The 6,993-nt window shown below is 44.2% G+C and overlaps 1 pseudogene; it reads right to left on the reverse strand.

Annotated features, from left to right (window-relative positions):
* Positions 1-5,001: 5,001 nt before the first annotated feature.
* Positions 5,002-5,119, reverse strand: LOC126268463 (5S ribosomal RNA; annotated as a pseudogene).
* Positions 5,120-6,993: the final 1,874 nt, after the last annotated feature.

The following is a 6,993-nucleotide window of genomic DNA, read 5'->3' on the forward strand; positions in this document are numbered from 1 at the left end:
TTCTTGGTGTGTGCGCGCGCAGTTCTCCTCATTCGGTTTTATGAAGCGAGTTCTTAAGTGTAGGTCAGCTTACTTGGAGCATTGGCAGTTAGTGCTGTGTTTACATTAGGAAGAAAGAAGAAGCCATTCCTACTGCGAAGCCCTATTTATCAGCAATGGTGGTGTGTGCAATTTGTCCATCATTCTATATTGTTCTTATGGACACAATCCTAATTAACAATTGAAAATCGGTGTTGACAGATACATCTTGATGAAACCTGTTGCCAAGGGAACTATGTTTAAAATTTCGAAATATTTTGTTTTGAAATACAAAGCAGCTGGTCCACTAGAAGACTTACTAAAATGCAAAGATCCGCCACACACCGTCAGGTGGCTTGCGGAGTACGGATGTAGATGTAGATGTAGATGTACATCATTCCGACTTTCGAAACAGAGATACAGTAATGGAGTTTTGAAAGCCGTGAGACTGTCAACAGTGGCGTTTAATCCAGTGAAGCCAGAAACAGAAAAGAATGTCAGGGATTTATTCATGTACGTGGATGATAAAAGTAGGAGTTACTTAGAAAAGAGGTATCAAGGACAGGAAGAAAAGAAGAAGAAGAAGAAGACGAGAAAAGAGGCTCTTTCAGTAACGGGAAACCATACCAGAGAAACTGTCCTTCATATTGTGTGGACCACAGGGGAAAACTGTAGGATTTTATTTGTATAGTTGTTGTTATGTCATTAAATTCATTTCTGCTTGTTTACCTTTGTGCCTTTCGAAGGATTCGTTGATCGTGAGTATTATTAAGAATAACGTACCTGTTGTGCTTGTATGTGTTCTGAAAGTTAAAATAGCATTTGGTGAAAAAACGTTTGCGCATTTCAATCTACTGGCACTGATTTATGGGAAAAAGGTCTATAAATGTTTATCAGAAATATTATTTTGCACATTAACAACATCAGTTGAAATGTCTAGTATTATGGCAACATATACTTAATAGTAGTGAACATCCTATTGACATATACTTGTGTGTTAGAATCAAGTTGTCACTCAATTATATTAAAGTGAGTACTTAAACTGTCCTACCGCAAGTAACCATTTTGCTCTATGACCCTTTCTTCCAGAAAATGCCTCATTTGTGAGAAAGACTCGCAGCAGTCCGACTTCCCGTAACAATAACTGCAACACTAATGATTCATAACAGTCCTGAAACTAACAGTTTAATAAGAAGTTATCTACGAGGATCAGTGATCCACCTGAATTACCGGGACCGTTAACGCTACGCCTCTGGGATTCGGGGAGACGAATCTGCCTCGAAGATTAATGACGAGGGGTCGTGACTCGGACGGCCTGGATGTGGTTTCGAGGCGGTTTACCCACATCGAGCCACAGCGTTAGAGAAAACTGTTGCCACAAGTCGTTATCTATGCCATCACCCATATTTATACCGATTTGAGTAAACCAAATTTGCTAGAGCGTTGTTTGCGCGGTTTTACTCAAAATGTGAACGAAAGCTTCAGTAGTCTTATTTGGAGATATACTCCAAAAATAACATCCAGCCTAAGCGAAATTGTCAACATTACTTCAAATCTGGCCGTATCTCTGTTCAGTGTAGGGTATACTGCATTAATGCACGTGACAGATGCCCTGCAAATCAAAATCGTCGATGAAATGCGCCGATTCTGTGAAAAGAGAAACGATGCGCTCAGTGACGAAAAGGGCTTTGGGGAGGAGAATGAGGAGTTATCAGGTCAAAGTAGCAGAAAGCCGCCATCCACTAGCCGGGGCGAAAGTTATCACCGACCAGACGTAGATGATACCCCGTAAGTTTCAAGCTTTGTTCCTTTTTTATATGATAAATAAATATCTCTCAAAAAAACAACGCGTTTTTCTCATAACAATGTTTTTCGGCTTGGTTGTCGTCGCCCACGATACAATTTTCATCGGATTATGATGATTTTCGGCCTCTCTTGAAACAATTTTAATTTTCTTCACTTCGTCGTAGCCGATTTTTTTTAATGTTGATTTTTGGTATTTTTTTCGGCCAAATAACAGTCGTCCAAAACTGGCCATTTGTTTCATATATCTATGATTTAGCAAAAAAACTTAAAAATCTCTACGATGACCTAAAATTACTTCCGTAAGGATCACTGTGATATGTTACTGTCATGTTTCAGATAATCACAACCAGCGTTACGGCGACAACCGTCGATCTACCTCCATTCAGAGCTGCCTTGAAAAAATCCAAGTTTGAAAATATTAATATCTTTCAATAAAAAATACTAGTAAAAACTGCAGTGTGTGGTTTATTAACTGCGGCAAATCCCATTTGACTACCACATTCCAGTACAGTGAAAAAAAAAATCCTGAAATTCAGCAATTTCTTCGTCTTCCCGCCTTGAGAAGCTCTTATAAATGACCACGTTGCTTGCAGCAAAGAAAAAAGAAAGAAGGGGGATAGAGAAAAGAATAAAAGGGGTGAGGGAGAGAGCGAGGGAGAGAGAGAGAGAGAGAGAGAGAGAGAGAGAGGGGGGGGGGGACGGAGGAAGAGGGATGGAGGGAGAGAGAGATAAGCGTCAGCAACATTAAAATAAAAAACTTTGTAGTGACCTCTTGCCAGTTTTTAGCTTCTGATAAAGGAGCGAACTCAGTCATTGAAAACTTGAGAATTTCTCAGAATTAGCGTACACACCGAGAAAATGACACTTCTGAGTATCACATTGGTTTCCTCTTAAAGAGTCACAGACAGCTTTTGTGGCCAACGCGTTGACATCGAAGGACTAATTGTCGCGCTAGTTCAGGCGGCAGTTGGTTGGGGATTGTCACAACTGGAAAAGTGCACTTCGACTTAACGCTTTAGGAAAGAAAGATTTGTAAAAGCTATACACTCATTAGATGTGTCTGATCTCTTTCAGCGCAGAGACTGAAATCGATACTGTCCATATCGCGCCTGTTCCACTCTGTTCTTTTGGCAGAGATACACCGACATATGCGCTTACCTTTAATTATAGAGTCACGTAATGGAAAAGTGTGGTAATCGATAACAACAAATTGGATTACTTAGACAAATTGAGTGTGTACTGTGGTACCGATGCTTTTGTAAGAAAATTATTGCGCCCTTCCTTGTTCGAGAGAGTAATGGAAATAGAGGGTAAGCGCGATGACCTTGTGACCTTACGGGAACATGCGCACTCTGTGCAAACGGGCCCTTGTCAATAAATACGCTAATGGCCGGTGCCACTGTTACGGCCGCTCCGTAATTTAAAAACAACGCTCTCCCTCCCGTAGCCAGCTGCAATAAAAGCATAGTCTCCAATTGACGTCCTTTCAATAAAGACAACGCTTGATACTCGTCACTACAAACACATTTCTTCCCTTGTAAGCCGAAGTTTCGTGTTCAGGGACATGGGCAGCTTGTCTGAGTTGGTACGTACCGCTATTTGCGAGGGTGATGAGTAGGACTGCGAGAAGTTTCCGAATATACAATGAAGCGCCAAAGAAGCGCATGTAGACATCCGTATTGAAATACAAAGATATATAAACGGGAAGAATACGGCGCTGCGGTCGGCAACGCCTGAATAAGGCAACTAGTGTGTGGCGCAGTTGTTGCAGCGATTACTGCTGCTACAATGGCAGGTTATCAAGCTTTAAGTGAGTGTTACAGTCGGTGCACGAGCAATGCGACACAGCGTCTCCGAGGTAGTGATGAAGTGGGGATTTTCCCATAAGATCATTTCACGAGTGTATCTTGAATATCAGGAATCCCGTAAAACATCAGATCCCTGGCATCGCTGCAGCCGGAAAAAGATGCTGCAAAAACGGAACGGACGACGGCTGACGAGAATCGTTCAACGCAACAGAAGGGCAACACTTCCTCAAATTGCTGCAGATTTCAATGATGGGTCATCAACAAGTATCAGCGTGCAACCATTCAACGAAGTATCATCGACATGGGCTTTCGGGGACAAAGGCCAACTAGTGTATCCTTGATGACTGCACGACACATAGCTTTACAAGTCTCCTGGACCCCTCAACTTCGACAATGGACTGTTGGTGACTGGAAACATGTTGCGTGGTCGGACGAGTCTAGTTTCAAATAGTATCGAGCGGATGAACGTGTTCAGGTATGGAGACAACGTCATGAACTCATGGACCCTAAATGTCAGCAGCGGACTGTTCAAGTTGGTTGAGGCTCTGTAATGGTGTGGGGCATGTACAGTTGGAGTGATATGGGACTCCTGATCCATCTAGATACGAGTCTGAAAGGTGACATGTAGGTAAGCTTCCTGTCTGATCACCTGCATGCATTCATGTCCATTGTGTATCCCGACGGACGTGGGCAATTCCAGCCGGACAATTCGACTCCCTTCGCGCCCAGAATTGCTACAGAGTGGCTACAGGAACGCTCTACTGAGTTTAAGCACTTCCGCTGGCCACCAAACTCATCAGATATGAACGTTATTGAGCATATTTGGGGTGCATTGCAACGTGCTGTCTAGAAGAGACCTCCAGCCCTCGTAGTCTTATTGATTTATGGACAGCCTTGCAGGATTGATAGTGTCAGTTCCTTCCAGCACTACCCGAGACATTAGTCGAGTCCATGCCACGTCGAGTAGCGGCGCTTCTGCGTCCTTTGGGCCCAGTTTCTTTGGCTCTTAAGTATATTTATACCTTAATCAAATTTGTCCTAAATAATGCATCGCTTTTTCGAACCAACTCTTAAGTTTATGGAATAAATACTAAAAACAACATTTATGTTCATAAATATTAAAAGTCACTTTTTTTATTCCAGAAAGGTAGCCTTTACAAAACTAAAAACTCAACTCCGTCCGAACAGGCCTTTCCAGGACCGCCCGCCGTGTCATCTTCAGCCCACAGGCGTCACTAGATGCGGAAATGGAGGGGCATGTGGTCAGCACACCACTCTCCCGGCCGTATGTCAGTTTACGGGACCGGAACCGCTACTTCTCAGTCAAGTAGCTCCTCAGTTGCCTCACAAAGGCTGAGTGCACCCCGCTTGCCAACAGCGCTAGGCAGACTGGATGGTCACCCATCCAAGTGCTAGCCCAGCCCGACAGCGCTTAACTTCAGTGATCTGTCGGGAACAGGTGTTACCACAGCGGCAAGGCCGCTGGCCAAGGTGGCCTTTATAGGGAACATATATTTTCAATAAACTCTATGGAACCTATTCAGGTCGCTATCGGACACCATAAACGCGTACAAAAATCAGTGAATTAAGTGACCTGTGCGTAGACATCAAATACACATATCTCTACAAAGCTGCCAACAAACTGTCGGATCCTTGATATGCACAATCAGTAAAGAATTTCGTCCCAAAGACCGACAAACAAGATATATCGGTGTACGTAATTAAGTTTGTGCGGGATTTTCAGTGCACCGTTGATACTCGCGTGGAAACTTTATTTTCTAGGGAACTTGGCAGCTAAAATTCCTCTAAGCCAGACAATTGCGAGTCACCTCGCCCAGCTGCAGCCACGGTGGTGAACCCTCTCTCGCCGCGGCAGCGCTTGCTAAGCTGCGGCAGCCTGTTCGCAGCGACCCCGCGATATCTGGCCTCGCATCTCACCCCGGCCGGATTAAGCCGCACAATAAAATGTCCCGGCGGCAGTAAATTATTGCGAGTTCCTTACCGGGGGAAACGGCACGCCGCCGCGAAGATGTATGCGGCGCGGACCGCCGGCTCTGATTTACGAATCGCGACTTCCGGAATGGGGTTTCGTGTTGCAGCCGCGGTTCCTGTTTCCTAAACACGTTCCCTTAGAGTCTCGCAACTAAACAGCGCGTAATATGTTTTCCCAGGTCGACAGCTCTCCGACTACTTTCCTGGGGCATGATGCTGGAAATTAATCTTACGTCAGAAAGGAATGTGCCTTGAAAGCGTAATCTACTCGCACATCGAAAGCAACGCTGCAACCTACGTATTTGAAGTAGATTCATACTCGAAATGATCGATATAACACTATTTACTTAGGAAAAAAAATGGTTCAAATGGCTCTGAGCACTATGGGACTTAACATCTATGGTCATCAGTCCCCTAGAACTTAGAACTACTTAAACCTAACTAACCTAGTCCCATAGTGCTCAGAGCCATTTGAACCATTTTGATAGCGACATGCGCATATACAGATAGCGGCGGTATCGCTACACAAGGTATAAAAGGGCAGTGCGTTGGCGGAGCTGTCGTTTGTATTCAGATGATTAATGTAAAAACATGTCTTACGACATTAAAGCCGGTACGATCGGAATTGGCAGACTTCGCGGAATGGTAGTTGAAGCTAAACGCATGTAATTAACATTTTACAATGCAACAAACGGCACTGATTACGTATTTGTTTATATGTTCAGATGTGCTAACAAATCTAACGGGGTTCCATTTCAAAAAACGTAGGTTTGTGTTAAAAAACATACTTCCGTGCATTTTTTTATGGTTTGTGCTAACCAATTACACTAGCCCCTCTCCTCACGTTCGGTCTGTGGAATCGATTCGTCAGTATTTGATGTGGTTTACGAAATATATCCAGCGGTAATGTTAGGAGACTCACCCTGTACATGGATGTCTTACAAATTTACTGTCTCTGATGGACACACGACCAGATCATCCGCTCTCAAAACTCCGCCATCTCTCTCCCCACATCCACCACTGCTGGCGGCTCACCTCCAACTGCGCAACGCTACGCGCTTTTAACACCCAACTGCCCAACACTACAATAGTAAATATTGCAACAATGCCCACCAGCCACAGACTGCACACTGCACAGTCAGCGATTTTCATACAGAGCGCTACGTGGCGTTACCAACATAAAAACCTAAACAGCCTACTTACAGGTTATAGCTCTTAATGCCGGCCGTGGTGGTCGAGTGGTTCTAGGCGCTTCAGTCTGGAATCGCGCGACTGCTACGGTCGCAGGTTCGAATCCTACGTTGGGCATGGACTTCTGTGATGTCCTTAGGTTAGTTAGGTTTAAGTAGTTCTAAGTCTAGGGGACTGA

Source organism: Schistocerca gregaria, chromosome 4, assembly GCF_023897955.1.
Source record: "Schistocerca gregaria isolate iqSchGreg1 chromosome 4, iqSchGreg1.2, whole genome shotgun sequence".
NCBI classification, from domain to species: domain Eukaryota; kingdom Metazoa; phylum Arthropoda; class Insecta; order Orthoptera; family Acrididae; genus Schistocerca; species Schistocerca gregaria.